Genomic DNA, 22,814 nt, shown 5'->3' with positions numbered 1-22,814 from the left:
CAGCACCAAATGCTTAATATTCAATCACCAAATCCAATCACCAAATGCTTAATATTGCCCAAATTTATCCCTGAATTACACAGGGTGGGATTTATGTGTGAGAGAGAAGATAGATAACTAGAGGTGCTTGTATTTTGGACTGTGATAGAGTAGAACAGGATGGACAAACTGGCCTCAAAGTTCTGAAGGGAACTCTGGGATACAGTTATTTTAGTGCTTGGGATACCGTAGGCATGCATTCGGGACCCTGATTTCCACCAGAGGTTGTTAGCTTTTTGGTAGGGAGGCTTTAAATTTTTTTTAAATTTCTTTATAAGCATCTCTTTCTACAAATTCCATTTTTGTCCTGCCGAGGATTTGGCACCTCTTTTAGAAGGAAAGAGGACTCAAGGTGAATTGCACCAGGTCTAGAACCTCAAAACACAAATGACATTGGTCAAAGGATGGGAGAAAAATGAAGACTAGCTATGTGCCTTACAGGAATAAAAAATAGGTTTTACCTCTCAGGCCAACTCTCTGGAGCACTATGTTGTGAAGGATTCTGGGGCTTTGACTCTCAAACATGGGCTCCAAAAGGGCACATCAGTTAACCGGTGAAGTGTGCAATGCGAATGAGGCCATGTGCTCAAGATTGCTATCCTTGGCCTGGTTAGTTTGTTTGCAGATGGGGACAGATTGGCTGGTCCCCAGCAAGTGAGGGGCCTCCTAGACTGATACAAGAGTTAGGCCTCTCTGTGTCACTGAGGCTCAGGACCTGTTTGTCAGGTCTTGGTCAGGTTCTAATCGAAGAGTTAGGAAAAACACTGAGTGTGAGAGCGGGAAAAGCCTGTTTATCATCATCGAAGTTTGGTAAATTCCTTGTGAGCTGGCTGGCCAGTTCAGATAGGCCTGGGTTTGGAGCCATTTCACCTTCACCTGCCTCAACAGGTAAGGAATGAAAGGATGCCATGGGGTAATTTGATCTACACAGATCAAATCATGGGGATATGAGTTTTGGACCCCGGACCAGCCCTCATCCTGCTTCTAAAAGCCAAAAGAAATCTTGGGTCTTGGCGGGGAGTGGTGGCTCACACCTGTAATCCCAGCACTTCGGGAGGACGAGGTGGGCGGATCACCTGAGGTCAGAAATTGGAGACCAGCCTGGCCAACACGGTGAAACCCATCTCTACTAAAAATACAAACAGCTGGGTGTGGTAGTGAGTGCCTGTAATCCCAGGTACTTGGAGGCTGAGGCAGAAGAATCGCTTGAACCTGGGAGGCGGAGGTTGCAGTGAGCACAGATCAATCGCACAGATCGCGCCACTGCACTCCAGCCTGGGCCACAGAGTGAGACTGTCTCAGGGAAAAAAAAAAAAATAGAAATCTTGAGTCTTACATTTGGTTACTTTTTTTTTTTTTTTTAGACAGAGTTTTGCTCTTGTTGCCCAGGCTGGCAACAGGCTGGAGTGCAGTGGTGCAACCTCAGATCACTGCAACCTCTGCCTCTCAGGTTCAAGCGATTCTCTGCCTCACTCAGCCTCCCGAGTAGCTGGGACTGCAGGCGCCTGCCACCAAGCCCGGCTAAATTTTGCATTTTAGTTTCACCACGTTGGTCAGGCTGGTCTCCAACTCCTGACCTCAGATGATCCAACCGCCTCGGTCTCCCAAAGTGCCGGGATTACAAGCGTGAGCCGCTGGGCCCAGCCGACATTTGGTTACGTTCATTAGGAAACACTAACTCCTCCCTCACCCAAATCAAAAGAAAGCCTTTCCCTTGACGGAGCTTCTTGTCAAGGGCAAGCCTTTGGGATACGGTGGCGACTTGAGTTGAAGCCTGGTCTTTTGTGAGGAGACCAGGAACCGAGAGGGGAGAAAAGAAACAAATTCTGAGTTTGACCTTGGCCTTTCCCTTGGCGACGGGTGGGGAGGAAAGTTTAGCTTCGTCGTGCTAGGCTCTATGGGGACAGAGTCTTCCTACTGTGTGACTAGCGTAGAGGATGCTCCTTGTGGGCGCTCCGCGTGTGTTATGGAGGAGGGCGAGGAATGGTGAATGGATGACACAGGGTATGGTTAAGTCCTCCAGGTCCCTGAGAAGGGTTCAAGAGGCCTGTAACAGACCCATGGGCAAGGGTGGGATCGACCTCCTTCCCACTTTCCACCCCCCAATTCCCAGAGAATTTGTGCCCCCACATCAGTGAAGAAAACTTCGGCGAGTGAGAAGGTTCCAGGGAGAGCCCCGTGGCGGGGTGCAACAGGGATGTGGCAGGCACTGCTTGGGACTTTCCAAAACACCGGGGTCTGCCGTGGCAGGAAAAGCACCACCCAAGCTCAACATGTCACCTCGGAGAGGAGGAGCCAGGTGGGTCTCCGCAGCTCCAGGAAGGGCTGCCCGGTCTGGGGCTTCGGGGCCTCCCCGAGGGCAGAGAGGAGCGCTTCGGACCCGACCGATTCGGAGCAGACTTTCAGGGTTCAGTGCCCCGGAACTCCGGGGGTGAGGAGCCACGCCCGGGCAGTTTCGGGCTCCGGAGGGTGGGGAGTCGGTGCCCGGCAGCGGGCGGGCCGTCAGCTGCCCGGCCCGGCGCCTACCTCCCCGCCCCCCGGCTTCCTGCGGAGGCCGCGGCCGCCATGTTGTTGTGGGGCTGAGGCGGCGCCCGCGGAGCCCTGAGCGGCCGTGACAGGCTACGCAACAGGTTCGCTGGCGGCGGCCTGACGACCAAGCCGGCTGCAGCGGCGGCGACGGCGGCAGAGCAGGGTCTCCCGGCGTCTGCCCGCGCCCAGACTGCCGGTGCTGAGGAGCGCGGAGTCGTGCTGTGACGTGCGGGAGGCGCGGCGAGGGCGCCAGGTGGGTGAAGCCGCTAGCGGGGCTGCCGGAAGGCGCGGGGCAGGTGCGGGCGCCGCGCCCGCTGCCGGGAGACTCCCCCGGCCGGGCTGAGGCGGCTGCGCGCTCCGCACGACGGGGACGGGTCCTCGGGAGCACGGGCGGCCCCCGAGCTAGGCCCCTGGCGGGCTCGGCCGTGCCGGGCGGAAACCTCCGGCCCCGGGTTCCTTCCCCTGCCGCCCGGCCGAGGGGGACGCCGAGGGGGCCTGGGCTGGGCTGCCCCTTCCTTACGGCAGAGCCCGGGTCCCCGACCGCGGCCTCGTCTGGCAGGTGGCGGACGCCGGCAAGGGTCGGGGGGCGGCGTGGCCCTCTCACTTTCGGGGTGCGAGCAGAAGAGAGCTGTGGGGGCACCCGCACGCCTCCTCCGGGACCCATTTTATTTTCGCGGAGTTGGTTTTCCTTCCTGGCAAGGGTTGGTGCGGAATGTCAGGTGAGCCGCATCCCAGTGCGTCAAAGTAGCCCGAGTCACGAGAGGACAGTGGGCGGATGCTTGGCGTCCACCGCTCGCGTTCCTCCGGAGTTGGAAATGTTAAATTTACCTTCAGCGTTATTGACTTCCAGAATATACAGGAAGCACCGAGAGATGTAATCTCTCAGGCCAGATAAAGTTTATTGTTTTTTTTTTTTTAAAGACGTCTGCATATGCATAGTGAGTGGGTAAACCGAAGCTGAAACTGCAGATGGCTTTGCATCCTGTAGAAAGATGCTCCATTTGGATTTATTAATTATGCGCTTTGTCGCTCCAGAATTACCAATGGCAAGTGTGCTTTATTTGAAACTTGTGTTAATACCGAAATAGGAATATGTTTTAAGGAAGCCAACCCCGTTATGATAGGAATTAAGGTTAGCACAGAAATGACTTGCTTTGCTCTGTGCTTCTAGTTTGTTTCACTGGTGTTTGCTTGCTTACTCAGAAATAGGCAAGGTGTGACTTGAAATTTTACGTTATTAGCTCAGTTTAGGTAGCATAAGCTCTTGTAGGTTAAAGCTTCTTAAGCGTTTCGAAAAATTGCCTCTCTCCCTGTGCTGGTGTGCTATGTTGTTAATCAATGGTAAAACCTAAAAGCTACCTAGAGACATCTCATAAAACATTTACACGAATTAGTAATGACGTCCTTCAAAATTTAAAGATACTGACAACTCTGATGTGTTTACCTTGAGCTTTTTTTGGCCGTGCCTGTCACTCTCTTGTAATTACAAAAGTAAATAAAGTGGATGTATTTTATGTTTTTGAAAACGTGGAAAAAATGTTCATTGCTGCTATTTTGATGTAGTATTAATAAGCAGTTGAAAAGCTTGCATTTTTTCTCCCTTCCATGTATTGATAACTATTTCCTGTGCCCACCTTTATAATGAAAGGTAAACTCGTCCGAGAAAACTTGACCTGTACAGAATTATTCAGCAGGAAGGTACCATTGTTCAATACCTCTCAAGGCTAACATCTTGATCTCTCCTGAATATGAGGAGGTGTATTAGGCATGTTCTGGGGATTGGATTAATAGTGTTAAAAAATTTGTATTTTCACAAAAATAGCATGTACCCGTCACCCAAACTCAGCAGCTTTCAAGAAGCTTTTCTTTGTTTGTTTTTTTCTTTCTTATTTAAAAAATCATTTAACCTTATGTAGTTAGTGTATCTTTTTTAAAGAGTGGGAAATTTCGTATGTAACCTTAGGATTTTTAGTTTTAATGTATTGTAGAGTTTCACAAATTTCCATCTTTAGTAAGACAAAAGGATCACATATTGGCTGTCTCCTTCAACTATACTTTGTTCAGTATAAAATATGTTTACCATGGTTGTCATTTATCGAGCTCGTAACTGCATGTTAGACTCTATGCCAAGTGTTTTACATAATCATTTAAAGCTTACTAAGGCCCTAGGAGTAATTATTATCCTCTCATCAAAAAGATAAGTGAAATGTTAACCTGAAGTTTGACTACTTTAGGTCTCTGAGCTAGTAAGTACAATAGCCGGGTTTCAAACCAAGATCCTTTTAACTTCAGCACCTGTGCCTTATCTGGTATAGTCATCTTGGTTCATAAATTTAAAAAAGAGTTATATAGGTCGGGCACGGTGGCTCACGCCTGTAGTCCCAGCACTTTGGGAGGTTGAGGCGGGCAGATCACAAGGTCAGGAGTTTGAGACCGGCCAATATGGTGAAACCCTGTCTCTACTAAAAGATACAAAAAATTAGCCAGGCGTGATGGTGCGCACCTGTATTCCCAGCCACTCAAGAGGCTGAGGCAGGAGAATCGTTGAACCTGGGAGGCGGAGGTTGGGGTGAGGCGAGGTCGTGCCACTGCACTCCAGCCTGAGCAAGAGTGAGACTCCATCTCAAAAAAAAAAAAAAAAAAAAGAGTTATATGGACATTCAGTAAAAAAAAAAATGTGTTGAGTGAATGAGTGAAAGTACATATTAGTCCATTGGGTAGCATTTTTACATATTATATTTACTTGTAAAACATATTAACAAGTTGCAGAAATGATTCAGAATAAGCAAATTACATTACCAAAAATGTGATATGTTTATTACCATCTAACATGCATTTTCTTTTCCATTTTTTTGATTCAAGTTTTTTTAGTACCTTACTTATGGAAAAAATTTGTAGAAAACTATTTTTGAAGAAAGGCAGACTTTCCTGTGCGCCGATTTTTTTTAAAATTAAAAAAATTAATTCTTAAAAAAAATTACTTCTTAAAAAAACCCAAAAAATGAGATACACGTGCAGAACGTGCAGGTTTGTTGCATAGGTATACGTGTGCCATGGTGGTTTGCTGCACCTATTGACCCGTCCTCTAAGTCCCCTCATTTCCCCCCCACAACAGATCTTGGTGTGTGTTATGCCCCTCTCTCTGTCCATGTGTTCTCAGTGTTCAACTCCCACTTATGAGTGAGAACATGCGGTATTTGGTTTTCTGTTCCTGTGTTAGTTTGCTGAGGCTTCCAGTTTCATCCATGTCTCTGCGAAAGACATGATCTCATTCCTTTTTATGGCTCCATAGTATTCCATGGTGCGTAGTATCACGTTTTCTTTATCCAATCTATCATTGATGGGCATTTGGGTTGGTTCGGTGTCTTTGCTATTGTAGATAGTGCTGCAATAAACATACATGTGCATGTATCTTTATAGTAGAATGGTTTATATTCCTTTGGGTATATACCCATTAATGAGATTGCTGGGTCGAATGGTATTTCTGGTTCTAGATCCTTGAGGAATCGCCATACTATTTTCCACTGTGGTTGAAGCAATTTACATTCCCAGCAACAGCGTTCCGTTTCACCACAGCCTCACTAGCATCTATTGTTTCCTGGCTTTTTAATAATCACCATTCTGACTGGCATGAAATGGTATCTCATTGTGTGTGTGTGTGTGTGTGTGTTTTTCTATTTTTTGAGACGGAGTCTCACTTTTGTTGCCCAGTCTGAAGTGCAATGGCACGATCCCCGCTCACTGCAACCTCCACCTCCTGGGCTCAAGCGATTCTTCTGCCTCAACCTCCCAAGTAACTGGGATTACAGACGCCCGCCACCACGCCCTGCCAATTTTTGTCGTCTTAGTAGAGACAAGGTTTCGCCATGTTGGCCAGGCTGGTCTCAAACCCCTAACCTCAGGTGAGCCACCTGCCTCGGCCTCCCAAAGTGCTAGGATTACAGGCTTGAGCCACTGCACCATGCCCAGCCATCATTTTGGTTTAGATTTGCATTTCTCTAATGATCAGTGATGTTGAGCTTTTTTTCATGTTTATTGGCCTCGAAAATGTCTTCTTTTGAGAAGTGTCTGTTCATATCCTTCGCCAACTTTTTGATGGGGTTGTTTTTTTTTCTTGTAGATTTGTTTAAGTTTCTTGTAAATTCTGGATATTAGACCTTTGTCAGATGGGTAGATTGCAAAACTTTTCTCCCATTCTGTAGGTTGCCTGTTCACTCTGGTGATAGATTCTTTTTTTTTTTTTTTTTTTTTTTTGAGACAGAGTCTTGCTCTGTCTCCCAGGCTGGAGTGCCATGGTGCAATCTTGGCTCACCACAATCTCTGCCTACCAGGTACAAGCAATTCTCTTGCCTCAGGCTCCCGAGTAGCTGGGATTATAGGCATGTGCCACCACGCCGAACATTTTTTTTTTTTTTTGAGACGAAGTCTTGCTCTTGTCCCTCAGGCTGGAGTGCAATGTTGTGCGATCTCAGCTCACTGCAACCTCCGCCTCCCAGGTTCAAGCAATTCTCCTGCCTCAGCCTCCCGAGTAGCTGGGATTACAGGCACCTGCCACCATGCCCGGCTAATTTTTGTATTTTTAGCAGAGACGGGGTTTCATCATGTCCAGGCTGGTCTCAAACTCCTGAGCTCAGGTGATCCGCCTGCCTTGGCCTCCCAAAGTGCTGGGATTACAGGTGTGAGTCACCATGCCTGGCCTTTTTGTATTTTTTTTTTTTTTTTTTTTAGTAGAGACAGAGTTTCACCATGCAGGCCAGGCTAGTCTGGAATTCCTGACCTCAGGTGATCCTCCCACCTCAGGCTCCTGTAGTGCTGGGATTATAGGCGTGAGCCACCATGCTGGCCTGATGATAGTTTCTTTTGCTGTGCTGAAGCTCTTTAGTTTAATTAGATCCTATTTGTCAATTTTGGCTTTTGTTGCAATTGCTTTTGGCATTTTTGTCATGAAGTCTTTGCCCGTGCCTGTGTCCTGAATGGTATTGCCTAGGTTTTCTTCTAGGATTTTATGGTTTTGGGTTTTACATTTAAGTCTTTAATTCATCTCAGGTTAATTTTTGTATAAGGTGTAAGGAAACGGTCCAGTTTCAGTTTTCTGCATATGGCTAGCCAGTTTTCCCAACAGCATTTACAGAAGAGGAGATCCTTTCCGCATTGCTTGTTTTTGTCTTGTTTGTCGAAGATCACATGGTTGTAGATGTGTGGTGGTATTTCTGAAGTCTCTGTTCTGCTCCATTGGCCTATATGTCTCCTTTGGTACCAGTGCCATGCTGTTTTGGTTACTGTGTGCTGATGGTTTTTTTTTTTTTTTTTTTTTTTGAGACAGAGTCTCACTCTGTCACCCAGGCTGGAGTGCAGTGGCCAGATCTCAGCTCACTGCAAGCTCCGCCTCCAGGATTTACGCTATTCTCCTGCCTCAGCCTCCCAAGTAGCTGGGACTACAGGCGCCCGCCAGCATGCCTGGCTATTTTTTTGTATTTTTCAGTAGAGATGGGGTTTCACCGTGTTAGCCAGGTTGGTCTCGATCTCCTGACCTCGTGATCCGCCCGTCTCGGCCTCCCAAAGTGCTGGGATTACAGGCTTGAGCCACCGCGCCCGGCCTGTGTGCTGATTTTAAAGGCAGAATTCCAAGTGTGAAGTAGAAAAATAAGAATGTTTATAATTAATTCTGTACGTGGATAGATCTAAAGTTGAAGGTACATCAGAAATACTGTATTTTTTACTTGAGTTCATTTTTTGGATTTTGTAACATCCTACCGCTGTAGAGCGCAGACACTAATGTTAGAGTTCTCTTGGGTAAAGTGTGAATATAGGTATTCTTGAGGAGGAGAAGCTGAACTGGTCTTAAAGGATCTGAGAGCAAAGAGGAAGTGGGAGAGGAAGGGAGGAAACTGAACATAATTAGGACAGTTACAAGAAATATGTATTTTCACAGCTCCAGGAGGGCAGCATATTTCATTTGCAGAATGTATAGTGTTATTTCAGGAGGTTCATTTAAAATATAATTTCATAGATACATCAGGACATTAAATGATTTATTTACTTGTGGAGCTATTCAGCAGTGGATTATGGTAGACATTTAGTGGATTAGGGGACTATTATCAGACGGTAAACACTCGTTTTAAAACTGTTTCATATTCTTTAGATCATTTTCTTCACAAATGCATATTCCTTTTAGGTAAAGTATATGTGATTTTAATAAAAATTTCATTTATTTTCATCATAACTATAGAAGATAAGAGTACAGCCTCTGAAGTTAGACCTCCTGCTCCCAGCTCTGACACCAAATAACTGTATAATCTTGGGCAAGTTACTTTAATTCTCTTCAATTTCTGTTTACTCATGTGTGAAATAGGGAAATATTACCTAGCTCCTGGTGTTGTTATATGTAATCTAAAGTGCTTATTAGCACAGTGACTTCTGCTCAGTGTAAGTGCCTAATGTTGCCTATTTTTTTTAACTTGGTTCATTGAGAAATTTCAAACTAACCTAACATAGTTCTTATTTTGGTCTTTGTTTTACCCGGTGACTGGAAAGGAAATTAGCCTTTTTGCCCTTAATTTTTAATCTTACCATTGGAATAATTTATATAAGAGGGCTGGAAAGTAGAGTAGAACAGACCCACAATCCCACTGGGCTCAATTTCCAAATTTGTTTTTAACATTCCCAAGGAGCCTATGAAAATGTTTAGTGAGGCCTTCTTTAAAGTGTAATTTATCTTGGGCCAGCCCCACAGTTGGTGATGGCCCTGGGCCTGAGACCCTTCCATGGGCCTGGTGATGGTATCAGTGATAACGAGGTAACCATGATAACTTGTAATGACTTGTAGTGTAGGGCTTGGCACTTAGTAAATATTGATGATGGATGGCTGCTGTTTTAATTTTTCATAATGATAAATATGCACATTTATATCAAAATGTAAGTTTTAAATTGTAAGAACATAAGCAATTTCCATGTTATGTGGTCTAACTGAACTTGATCACAAAGTAGCTTTATTGAGATATAACTCACGTATGATATGAATTTGATTTTAAGTGGAAGCGTGATACTTTGGCTTAGTATATTCTTTTATTTTTGAACATTCATTTTTAGTTTTTTTCAGTAATTACTAATGCTGCCATATCTTTGTAATTAAAGCATTTCCCGCATTTACTGTTATTTCCTTATGACAGATTCCCAGAAATGAAATTATTGCTTTACAGGATATGAATATTGGTAGGACTCTTGATATATGTTTTCAGAGTGCCTTCCGAAGAGTTATACCAATATATACTCCCATGGGCTATGCCTGCAAGCACCCAGTTTCATTCACCTTTGCTAGCTCTGGATATTGGCCAATGTTTTGTTTTGTTTTGTTTTGTTTTTGAGACAGGGTCTGGCTCTGTTGCCCAGGCTGGAGTGCAGTGGCGGGATCTCAGCTCACTCCAACCTCCTTCTCTTGGGCTCCAACCATCCTGCCACCTCAGCCTCCTGCTGGGACCAACTAATTTTTTTGTAGTTTTTATTGAGGCAGGTTTACACCATGTTTCCCAGGTTGGCCTCGAACTCCTGAAGGCAGGTTTACACCATGTTTCCCAGACTGACCTCGATCTCCTGAGTTCAGACAATTTGTCCCTGCTCAGCCTCCCAAAGTGCTGGGATTACAGGCATGAGCCACTGTGCCTAGCCTCGTTTTCCTAATATTAATGATGTTAACATTTATTAACTACTTTTATTTCTTCTGTTTCTTCTTTCGTAGATTATTTGAGGTTTTAGTGTTTTCATTATCTATTTTAATAGCCCTATGTACATTAAAATATTAACTACTTATGATGTGTTGTGATTTTTCCCCATTTGTTTACCTTTTAAGTTTGTTTTCAAGGAAATTTTAAATATTTATTATATAGATGATATAGAATCTGTTTATTCTTTTGTTTTCTTGTATGGCTTCAAAACTTAAAAGTTGTATTTGTTTCAAAGAGGCGATATTTTACTTGAAAGTGAAGCATCTATCTGAATTTCTTTCCCTCTGTACTTTTTATTCATGCCACGTAAATAGTTTTGCTGTAATATTTAGTCTTGATACAAGATAGATGACAATAGGCTAAATAGTCAGGTCCCCTTGCACCCCTTATAGAAATGCAGGCTGAGTCACAAGCTATTCTTAGGTATTTTTATCCCCCTTTGTGTGGGTGAGTTGTCTTGTTCAGAGTTGTTGACTGTTCTTCAAAAATTAGTTTTGATTTAAGTCTTCAATAGAATTTGAGTACTAACCACTTCGGTATTAGTTTACTATTCCTGTTCTTTTATGTCTCCTGGCTTATTGGTTGATCTTTTGAAGGCTAAACTCAACATTTATAAAAATCTGAGCTTATAATTTGTGCATAAAAATCTATACGGAGGTTGTTAAATTGCAGAACTAGAATTAAGAACTAAGTTTGTATAGAGAAGTTATCTTCTTTGAGGCTTTTAGGTCTTAATGCTTTGTATATTTGGGACCCTAAACCTCTAGATAGAAATGATAACATTTTTCTCAAATATTGATTACAGTGAGAAAAACAAATCCCTTTATTAATAATTGGTACAACTCCAATTTGTTTCAGTAAAACAAGTTGATTAGTGATTATAATTAAAATAATGTTGAAATGATTGTTGTAATAATCATTATTTATGGACACCTATGCGCCAGATGTTTTCCAGATGTGATATCTAGGCCTTAAAATAACCTGGCATTTAGGTACAATTACAGTAGTACTTGCTTATCTGCAAGGAATACATTCCAAAACCCCTAGTGAATGCCTGAAACCATGGATAGTACAGAAACCTATATACACTATGTCTTTTTCTGTATATACATACCTATGATAAAGTTTAATTTATAAATTAGGCACAGTAAGAGATTAATAATAATAAAATTGAACAATTATAACAATATGCTGTTAACAATTTCACAGATATAAGACTTGTTCTTATGTAGATCTTAGCAACCTCAGCATACAATTTTTTCCTTTCCATATTAAGTTGAGAACTTTCACCTTTTAACTTAAAGGAAGTTGCTTCTCCTTGGCATATCTGAATTGCCAGCCTCACTACTCTTGCACTTTGGGGTCATTATTAATAAAATAAGGGTTACTTGAACACAAGCACTGTGATACTGTGACGGTCGATCTGATAACTGAGACAGCTGCTAAGTGACTAACGGGCAGGCAGCATAGACACAGTGGATACAGCCTGAACAAAGGGATGATTTTCGTCCTGGTTGGGACAGAGGAGGGCAATGCAAGATTTTACCATGCTACTCAGGATGGTGCACAATTAAAAATTTATGAAGTGTTTATTTCTGGAATTATCCACTTTATATTTTCAGACCATGGTCAACCACAGGTACCTGAAACTTCAGAAAGTGAAACTACAGATAAGGGGGTCTACTGTATCCACATTACTTGGTTAGGAAATTGAACCTATGTCCTGTGGAAGTCCACAGAGCTAGGAAGTACTTGCACTGGGATTCAAACTCAAGTTCCTCGGTTTGTTTGTCTTCTGTGCAGTTGAAAGGATGCTAACCTGTGCTTATTAAAGAATATTTTAGTGCCTACCACGTGGCTGACTGCTGGGCACTAGGTATTTGAAGTTAAAGAGCCATTCAGGAGCTCACAGTCTAATAGAAGTGGGGCAGGCATGAAAATAAAAGTAACAATACTAGCTGGTATGTAGTTTAATGAGATAATATGAGATGAAATGGGACTGTGGCAAAGGAAGCTATCATTAGTGGAAGTGTCGCTCAGAAGGTAGGTGGTTCCACAGGTGCAAAGAGAGGGGGCATGGGAATAAGATCAAATGGAGGTGGAGGTGGGGAGGTTGAAATACCTGGAAAGGTAGGCAGAAGGTAGAGCCTAAAACACCTTGTGTGTCATTTGAATAGATAAAAAACAGCTTTATTAAGATACATATTACAAAATTCACCCTTTTAAAGTTTATGGTTCAGTGTTTTTTAGTATATTCACAGACTTGCACAACCAGTATCACTATCTAATTTTAGAACATTTTCATCGTTCTTAAAAGAACCTCCTATATCCAATGGCAGTCACTTTCCATCTCCAACTCCCCTAGCTCTAGGTAGCCACTAGTCTCCTTTCTGTGTCTATGAAATTGCTTATCTTAGACATTTCATATAAATGGAATTATACAATATATGGTCTTTTGTGACTCACTTCTTTTACTTACCATAGTGTTTTCAAGATTCATCAATGTTATCGCAGACTTCATTCCGTTTTATGGCCAAATAATAATTTATGGATGATAAGGATATACCACATTTTGTTTATTCATTCATCTGTATTTGATGGACATTTGCTTCCACTTGGTTGTTTCCACTTTTTGGCTATTATGAATAATGCTGCTGTGAGCATTTGTATACAGGTTTTGAGACTCGTTTTTATTTATTTGGGGCTCATACTTAGGGGTGGAATTGCTGACTTACATGGTAACCTATGTTTAACATTTCGAGGAAATTCTGAATTGTTTTCCGAAGCAGTTGATCTATTTTATATTCCCCTCTAGCGAGGTATGTGGGTTCCAGTTTAGGAGGTTCATTTTATGCTATTGGTAAGCCATTACTCAGAATCACAGTGGAAAAATTGTTGAAAATTATTGGCTTAGATTCATGCTTGCTCAGTATTGTCCAAGACACACACTAGATCAGAAGCTTTTCCTAATGGATAATGAACCAGAAAAACAAGTTGTCCCTCATTTCTCAGGGGTTGTTGTTATTCCATTCCCATAACCTCTGATATTTATGTATTAGAATAGGCTGCCTACCAATAATCTGAGTTACTAAGGATTACTGAAGTTTAGTATTCACAAACTAAAATTAGCCGGCTTCTAGAACTTACTGAGGGCTCTAGTTTAGTTTTCTTCTAAGAAATCTGCCAGCTATACCATGCTTTGGCAGCACTAGAAAATTAATCCTATACATGCCCACACTCAGAAGATATTATTTTCACTGCATCAGTGGTGTTGTCTCAAATTGGCTGTGGTTCCAATTGCTGTTATTTTTGGATGAATATAATTGTAGAATTAATGTTACATTTAAATTTTTGAGGACCGTTTTGCTCTTGTGTGCTTGTTACATTGCTACAATTCTTCATTAGGGAGTTATTTGTGTACTAGAAAATGGGAGGAGGTAGGAAGGTTAGATCTCTTGTCCTACTTAGGTGGGTGATGGTTAGAATAGTTTGGGAGTGAGGCTGCTGCTCTGCCTATGGAGTAGCCATTCTTTTATTCCTTTAAAAAAATAGTTTGGGAATGAATGGATTACATAATTGGAAGGGTCTTGCCCACTTATCTTTTTTTAAGAATGAGGGTTTGTGTATGTTATTAAACATTTAAGCTATGGAATACATGAATTGTCTGAAAGTCTACAGTTGGCTTTGGAGGTGTGAAACCTTTGGAATTATGTGCCAGACTTTGTACATTTGTGTTTTTCCAGGGAGAACAACCATAGGTTTTATCAGATTAAAAAAAAAAAAAAAAGTCCATGACCATCCAAATGAAAGAATTCAGGTTGATGAAAAGAATTTGTAAATTTGTGGTTTGAAATCTTTGGGGGAAGTGAGACCTTGCTTTGGTTAGGTGGTGGTGTGAGTGAAGGATGTTTTCTGGGTATGCTATTGGTTTTAGTGTAACAAATTCTGTGTTACAATATCTCTACTTTATTTTTTCTTGGTAATTTTTTCCCCTGTTAGATTTTGGAGTTTGCTTTAAACAAATCCTCATTGCATGTTGATGATGATGATGATGATGATGACGACTGTTGTTGTAGGGACAGAGTCTCACTATGTTGCTCAGACTCGTCTCAAACTCCTGAGCTCAAGCTGTCGTCCTGCCTTGGCCTCCAAGAGTGCTGGGATTACAGGTGTGAGCCACTGCAACCGGCCCACATTTATTATTATTTTATGTTTGCTTTCTTGGATGTTTCTTTTGATGTTATGTTCAAAAGTGCTATTTTTGCGCAGCGATAGTATGCTTTATTTGTAGTAATTGACGTATATTGGTAATTAAAAAAAATTTAATTGGCTTGATAGCATAGGAAAATGGACGAATGCTTTTCTGCCCATTAGCTGCTACTTGGAATTTCTTTACTCTTTTGTTCTGTTAGCCTTTTGGTTGAGATCTGAAACTGCCAATCACAGATAAAAGTTACTCACATGCAGGCCCTTGTGGGGTGTGGCATCAGCTTAGATGCCCCGCTCTTTCTGCCCCTGCAGTAGGGTGTGTTTGTTGTAGTGTACTTTTCCTCTGTAGTTTTTAGCACAAGATGTAGCATGACTGGATTTGAGATGAAATGGTAATTTCAGTTAAATGCTTTTAGTAAAAGAGACTTGTTATTTGTTATCATTTATGATACACTGAAAAATAGACAAGGGCTGCTGGGTGCTGTGGCTCATGCCTGTAATCCTAGCACTTTGGGAGGCTGAGGCAGGCGGGTCACTTGAGGTCAGGAGTTCGAGACCAGCCTGGCCAACATAGTGAAACCTTGTCTCTACTTAAATGTCTCTACTAAAAGTACAAAAAATTAGTCAGGCATGGTGGTGGGCACCTCCCACGTACTTGGGAGGCTGAGGCAGAATAATCACTTGAACCCAGGAGGCGGAGGTTGCAGTGAGCCGATATTGTGCCACTGCGCTCCAGCCTGGGCAATAGAGTGAAACTCTGTCGCAAAAAAAAAAAAAAAAAAAAAAACAACAAAGTGTTTGAAAAACTAGTTGTAAGTTTACCATAGACTTCTCTTTACTGAAGAGTAAGATCTTTACTAAGATCTTAGTATTTGTTTTTTACTTTTACTTTTTATTTATTTTTACAGATACAGGGTCTCACTGTTGTCCAGCTGGAGTTCAGTCTCATGTTCATAGCTCACTGTAATCTCGAACTCTTGGGTTCCAGTGATCCTCCCACCTCAGTCTCCTGAGTAGTTAGGACTGTAGATGCACACCACCCACCACACCCAGCTAATTTTAAAATTATTGGTGGAGATGGGGTCTCACTACGTTCCTAGGCTGGTCTTGAACTCCTGGCCTCAAACGATCCTCCTGTGTTGGCCTCTCAAAAGCGCTAGGATTATAAGCATTAGCCTCCGTGTTTAGCCTTGTCTGTTTTTAATCACTTAACATTTTGGTATATGTGGTTCATGTAAGATTTAAAAAAAAAAAAGGAATACCCAAATTTGCATTCATATTCTACAATTTTTTTTTTTTTTGAGATGGAGTTTCGCTCTTATTACCTGGGGTGGAGTGCAATGGTGCGATCTTGGCTCACCTCAACCTGCGACTCCCGGGTTCAAGCGATTCTCCTGCCTCAGCCTACCGAGTAGCTGGGATTACAGGCATGCACCACTACGCCCGGCTAATTTTGTATTTTCAGTAGGGATGGGGTTTCTCCATGTTGGTCAGGCTGGTCTCAAACTCCCGACCTCAGGTGATCCACCTGCTTTGGCCTCCCAAAGTGCTGGAATTACAGGTGTGAGCCATAGCGCCTGGCCTACAATTTGTATTTTTTTTAAAAAAATTTACGTTATATAATAAACATTTCCTATCTCCTATAGCCTTGAAATTATCATTTGTAATAGGTAAATAATATTCTGAATGAATATAACTTTAATTTTTTGCTTCTTTCTCTATTTTCAAATAAATTAGCTTATTTTTATTTTTTCTAATATTGGTAAAACTGTACTATGCATCCTTGCAATCTATTTTCCTTCTTTAGATTTTTTTCTAAAGATAAATTTCTGCAGGTTGCGGTGGCTCATGCCTGTAATCCCAGCACTGTGGGAGGCCAAGGTGGGCAGATCACAAGGTCAGGAGTTCAAGACCAGCCTGGCCAATATGGTGAAACCTCATCTCTACTAATACAAAAAAAAATTAGCCGGGTGTGGTGGCAGGTGCCTGTAGTAGCAGCTACTCGGGAGGCTGAGGCAGGCGAATCACTTGAAACCAGGAGGTGGAGGTTGCAGTGAGCCAAGATTATGCCACTGCATTCCAGCCTAGGTGACAGAGCCAGACTCCGTCTCAAAAAAAAAAAAAAAGATAAATTTCTATATGGATCCAGTGGGTATTTTGTTTTTAATGAATGTGGTCAAAATTAGAGGCACGTGTTTACCTATACTCTTCTACTAATTTGCTTTTTATAAAATTGATAGGGCTGGGCGCGGTGGCTCAAGCCTATAATCCCAGCACTTTGGGAGGCCGAGATGGGCGGATCACAAGGTCAGGAGATCAAGACCATCCTGGCTAACATGGTGAAACCCTGTCTCTACTAAAAAAATGCAAAAAACTAGCCGGGTGTGGTGGCGGGCGCCTGTAGTCCCAGCTACTCGGGAGGCTGAGGCAGGAGAATGGCGTAAACCCGGGAGGCGGAGCTTGCAGTGAGCTGAGATCTGGCCACCGCACTCCAGCCTGGGCGACAGAGTGAGACTTGTCTCAAAAAAAAAAAAAAAAAAAAAAAAAAAAAATTGATAGGCTTAATTGTTTTTTAAACAGTTTTAAATTTAGAGAAAAATGGAGCAAATAGAGCAGAGTTCCCATATATATCCCTTGGTTAATAATCTTATGTCTGATTCAGACTCATATCCATTTCTTCACTCCAAAATAAAATCCACGTAGATCAAATATGTACATAAAACCCCAAAATCATAGAGGTACTAGAATAAAATATAGGACAATTTTCTGGTATAAGACCTGGTATGAGACAGGCCTTTCTTTGTATGACAAGACACTCACTCACTTTATGACTTTATGTGGCAAGTCATAAAGGAAAGATAAACAAATTTAAATTGGCATAACAAAAGATGCCCTAAAATTAAAAGACAAACAAGCTAGATTAAAAGCATTTGTAGCATATGTTACAGGTAAAGCTTACTTTTAATATAATATCTATTATTGTAATGCATAGAAAAAGATCCATGGATACAGGTCATGTTGTTAACAATGCTGGGTAATTTAAGAGACTTATGGGGAAGGGTGGTCAAAAGAAATTGACTTTATTTGTATGTTTTAAGTTTTTACAATGAGAATATAAATGTATTACATGTCTATTAAAAAATAAATTTTGATCTGTCCATCCTGTTGAATATTATGTAGAGTTGAATATGGTATTTCTGATGGGTATTATCTTAGAAGAAGGTTAAGACAATGTAAAATACATATGGATATATATACATTTACATAGTATGTAAAAATAGGCTGTGAAAATGTACTTCAATGGCTGATATGGTTATCTTGGAGATGGTACTGTGAGGTAATAAAGAATGACTGTCATGTTTTGTTCTTCATAATTTTACATTATTTGAAGCCTTTGCTTTTAAATTATTTGTACAGTAAAAATAAAAATATAGGGGGAAAAAAGGCTGAAATGGGGGAAATCTGAGCTCTGACATATAAAGATCCTGTAGACCCACATTATCCCATACAGTAGCCTCTAGCAACATGCGGTTAATCAGCACATGAAATGTGGCTAGTTCTATATTAAGAAGTACTCCAAGTGTATAATAAGTGTAAAAGCTGGAGTTTGAAGACTTAGTACAAAAATGTAAAATGTCTTAAGAATTTTTATACTGATCATATGTTGAGATGATAATATTTAGATACGAACTAATTAAAATATATTAACACAGATTTTACCTGTTTATTTTTACTTTTTATGTATTTTTTTGAAGCAGAGTCTCACTCTGTTATCCAAACTGGAGTGCACTGGTGCAGTCTAGGCTCACTGCAACCTCTGCCTCTTAGGTTCGAGCGATTCTCTTGCCTCATCTTCCTGCATAACTGAGATTACAGGTGCCCGCCACTACACCCAGCTAATTTTTATATTTTTAGTAGAGACGGAGTTTTACCATGTTGGACAGGCTAGTCTTAAACTCCTGACCTCAGATGATCCACCTGCCTCAGCGTCCCAAAGTGCTGGGAAAGACATAAGCCACTGCGCCTGGCCTAATTTTACTTTATAACATGTGGCTACTAGAACATTTAAAATTACATTATGTAGTTTGTGTTGTATTTCCATTGAACAGCATGCTATAGAAAATGGACAAAATAAATGAATAGGCAATTCATAGGAGAAATATACATGATAGATATATGAAAGATGCTGAGTTCCCTAATGATCAGAGAAATGAAAATTTAGAAAAAATTTGCCTCTCAGGTTGGCAATATATAAAATAATTGTTTATATCAAATATTGGCAAGATTATACAGAAACAAGTATGTTTACATACCAGTGGGAATATAAAATGGTACTATTAATAATTTTGGAAAGCAACTTGATACCCATTAATTCTACTTCTAGAAGTATTGTCCTACCTAAATACTCAGTGTATCTATGAGGATGTTCAAAGTAGTATGGTTTGTTAAGCAAAAAATTGGGAACTGTCTTAATGTCCACCAATGGGAGATAGCTTAATTTCTGGTACATCCATATAATAAAATGCTGTACACCTATTTAAAAAAGGATATGATTGATGTATTATATATTGCTATGGAAGGATATCCATAATATATGTAATGAAAATAATAGAATATTAATTCACTAGCATAATTTTATTTGGGTTTGAAAATAACATGTTTGTTTATATATGCATCAGATAAATCTGGAAAAACAAATACCAAACTGTTAACTGTGGTAATCAGGACTGGGTCTTCAAATTCACCCCTCCTCCCCTGTCTGTGGAGTCTGCTTAGTAAGTTTTTCATGTTTGAGATTTTTGTGGAGCATGTGCTTATAAATTACATGTGTTTGGAGAAGAAAGCTTAGTTAAGGGAAATAATGTCTGTGGAAAATTGCTTAGAGGAAATGCAGTATATTACTGGTATAGGTACTCTAAAATGTCTTTTGAATTAAGTCAGAGTTAGAGGGTTGTGTCTCTAAACCCTATCTTATTGGTGTTATGCTATCAGCCTGTATTGAGAGACTTTATAGGTAAAGTTCAATTTAGGGGGCTGTTTGGTATTATCTATTAAAATTAGAATGTTCATACTCTCTAACCTGCTACTTCCACTTATAGAATTTATCTTTGGAAACACACATCTTTCCACAGACCTATATGTACACACATGTATGAAGAATGTTTATTGTAGCATTAATTGTAACATTTGTTAAAATGAATGAATGTGAAGGGAAATATTCTAGACAGAGGTTGCAGTATGAGCAAAAGCAGAGTAACTAGTGTGGTCTGGAAAAATAGAAGATTACTTATTCACTGTGAAAAATTGGTAACATGAAAAAAGCAGAACAATGAAGTATGACTTCATTTTTGTTAAAGTGGTATTTGCTAGTACATAAATAGGAAATATCTGGAACAATCTATTCAAAACTGCTAATGATTGTTTTCTTGGTAATGGACTTTCACTATTTTATATATATATAAATGTTTAATTTTTCCGATTGTTTTAAGGATCTTGTGCTAATTGACATTCGTTATCATCTAGGCGTTGACGTAGTAACTTATTTTTGTATCTGTTATGGTTCCTTGCATTGTTATTCGCCTTTCACTATTCTTTTTTTTTTTTTTTTTGAGATAGAGTCTCCTTCTGTTATTCAGGCTGGAGTACAGTGGCATGATCTTGACTCACTGCAACCTCTACCTTACAGACTCAAGCAGTCCTCCCTCCTCAGCTTCCTGAGTAGTTGGGACCACAGGCTCATGCCACCTCGTCTGGCTAATTTTTTGTATTTTTGGTAGAGAAGGATTTCGCCATGTTGTCCAGGCTGGTCTTGAACTCGTGACCTCAAGGTGATCCACCGCCTCGGCCTCCCAAGTGCTAGGATTACAAGCATGAGCCACTGTGCCAGGCCAGCCCTTCACTATTACATGTGAATAAGTAATTTATTTTTCCAGACCACACTAGTTATTCTGCTTTTGCAGAGTAACCTCTGCCTAGAATGTTTTCCTTCATATTCATTCATTTTAACAAATGTTTTGATGTGTAGGGCCTAAGCTAATTTGAATGCAAGCTGAAATGCACATAACTGGTTGAGTCATGGGAACTGATTTGCATGTGTCTTTCTCTTTTTTGGCTTGAAGAGGAGAGAAATTTGTGCTTAGACTCTTGAGGGCCTGTGAGATCAAGGAGTCTGTCTTTAGCCCTGCCCTTTGGACTGTTATCTGAGCCTAAAGAAGAGAGACAAAGAAGAAAGCTTGCATTGGGAGGCTGAGGTGGGAGAATCTCTTGAGCTTAGGAGTTTGAGACCAGCTTGGGCAACATAGGGAGACTGCGCCTCTATAAAGAATTTTAAAAATTGGCTGAACTTGGCAGCGCACTCCTGTGGTCCCAGCCACTTGAAAAGCTGAGGTGGGAGAATCACGTGAGCCTGGGAGGTCGAGGCTGCAGTGCGCCATGATTATGCCACTGCACTCCAGCCGGTGCAACATTGACTGTCTCTAAAAGATATGTATCTATAAAAGAAAAGAAAAATGGTAGAAAAAAATCTGTATTTTCCCAACTGCTCTTTCTTCTGCTTCTAAACTTGTGTGTGTGTGTGTGTTCGTTCTTACTGCTGTTCCTGAACTTCATTCTCAGAGACAGAAGTATCTGTCCCAGGTTCTAACTTGGTGTTCTAGAGCTGTCTACTACTTCTTTTTCTGGCCCTAACTTCCATTAGGTAACTTGTCTTCCATCTCCTTTTTGTAAATTAAACCTTTATTTCTTTTTTTTTTTTTTTTCGTCTAAAAATAGTTTTGTTCTGTCACCTAAAAACCAAAGCCTTATGATAACTCTGCCTCCCTTTCTTAAATCTTACCTTTTTTCCTGTGTATTTTTTGAGAGGAAATCTTGTTCTGTCGCCCAGGCTGGCGGGCAGTGGTGCGATCTTGGCTCCCTGCAACCTCCATCTCCTGGGTTTAAGCTATTCTCCCGCCTCATAGGCACTCACCACCATGCCCGGTTCATTTTTGTATTTTTAGTAGAGACAGGGTTTCACCATGTTGACCACGAGACTGGTCTCCTGACTTCATGCGATCCGCCTGCCTTGGCCACCCGAAGTGCTCGGATAATAGGTGTGAGCCACCAGGCCCAGGCTCTTGCCCTTATTTTGAACATTTATTGCCTAATTTACTTCAGTTTGGCTTTTATGGCCGTCACTGTACTAGAACTACACTCACTCCAGATTGCCAACTCTAATAGCTGAGTCTTAACTTCTGTGTCAATTCCATTTTCTCCTTGAAACTCTTAACTCTGTATCCTGATTTCTCCTTTTTCTGAACTTCTGTTTCTGACTAATCTTGTCTCTTTTTTCTTATACATTATTTCTCTGGATAGTGTCATTCACCCACATGATTACAACCACTCCCAATCCCTAATGACTACAAAATCTGAGTTTCTAGATAGAGTGTTTACTATCTCTTGAACGCTTCCATCTAGATGTCTTTGTAGGTGGATCAGATTAGGTATGCTCAAAATTGAACATTTTGTTGTTCATCCCCCAAATGTAATGTCTAGATTCCTACTTTCTTAGAGCTTCTGTGTTGGTTAATATTACTGCTCTACAGTCACCCAAGATAGAAACCCATCTGTGATGCTCCTCTTTCATCTTCCACATTTAGCTCATCAGAAAATCCTGTCTATTCTACCTTTGAAATACCTCTTCTCCATTGCTGAAGTTCAAGTTCTCACTGCCTGGACTATGCTAGTCACTTCATAATTGGTATGTTTGTCTCAAGACTCAAAAATCCAGTTTGTTCCTATACTGCTTATCAGAGTTGTCTTCCTCTTCTTTTAAAAGACCATTCTTCTTATGTATTTTTTTTATATGTACTTTCCCTGGATAATGTAATTCACTGACATTACAAGTATTCCTAATCTCTGATAACTACCAAATCTGGGTCTCTAACTAATATATATCTAACACATATATACTATATATGTGTGTGGTTTTTTTTCTTTTTTGAGAACACAGGGTCTATAATGACACAACTTATAGAACAAATGCTGAACAACAGAGGCACAACGGGCTACATAATTTCATTCATATAAAGTACCTTAACAGACAGAATGAATCTATGGTATTCGAAGTTGGGATCATGTTTCACTGGTGGGACAGAGGCTGGAAGGGAGCATAAGGGGACTTGGGGGACTGCGACAATTTTGACTTTCTTTTTCTTGGTGCTGGGTAAACAAGTACATTCAACTTTTTTTTTTTTTTTGAAATGGGGTTTCATTCTGTCACCCAGGCTGGAGTGCAGTGGCGTGATCTCAGCTCATGGCAACCTCCACCTCCTGGGT

At 41.0% G+C, this 22,814-nt stretch overlaps 1 protein-coding gene across 5 annotated transcripts in view; it reads left to right on the top strand.

Annotated features, from left to right (window-relative positions):
• The first annotated feature begins 2,346 nt into the window (after window positions 1-2,346).
• ITSN2 (intersectin 2) overlaps window positions 2,347-22,814 on the top strand; it is a 152,977-nt gene continuing 132,509 nt past the window's right edge. For 2 of the 5 annotated variants that reach the window (XM_007971318.3, XM_007971317.3), the window contains exon 1: window positions 2,349-2,821. The gene's annotated coding sequence lies outside the window, so the exon portion shown is untranslated. Of the gene's footprint in view, window positions 2,822-2,883; window positions 3,288-22,814 lie in introns of those variants that run through there. The other 3 variants (XM_007971313.3, XM_073022811.1, XM_073022810.1) reach the window with 3 other exon arrangements.

Source organism: Chlorocebus sabaeus, chromosome 14, assembly GCF_047675955.1.
Source record: "Chlorocebus sabaeus isolate Y175 chromosome 14, mChlSab1.0.hap1, whole genome shotgun sequence".
Taxonomy (NCBI): Eukaryota; Metazoa; Chordata; class Mammalia; order Primates; family Cercopithecidae; genus Chlorocebus; species Chlorocebus sabaeus.
Note: the sequence above shows the minus strand (reverse complement) of the source record. Positions and strands in the feature narration are given on the sequence as shown.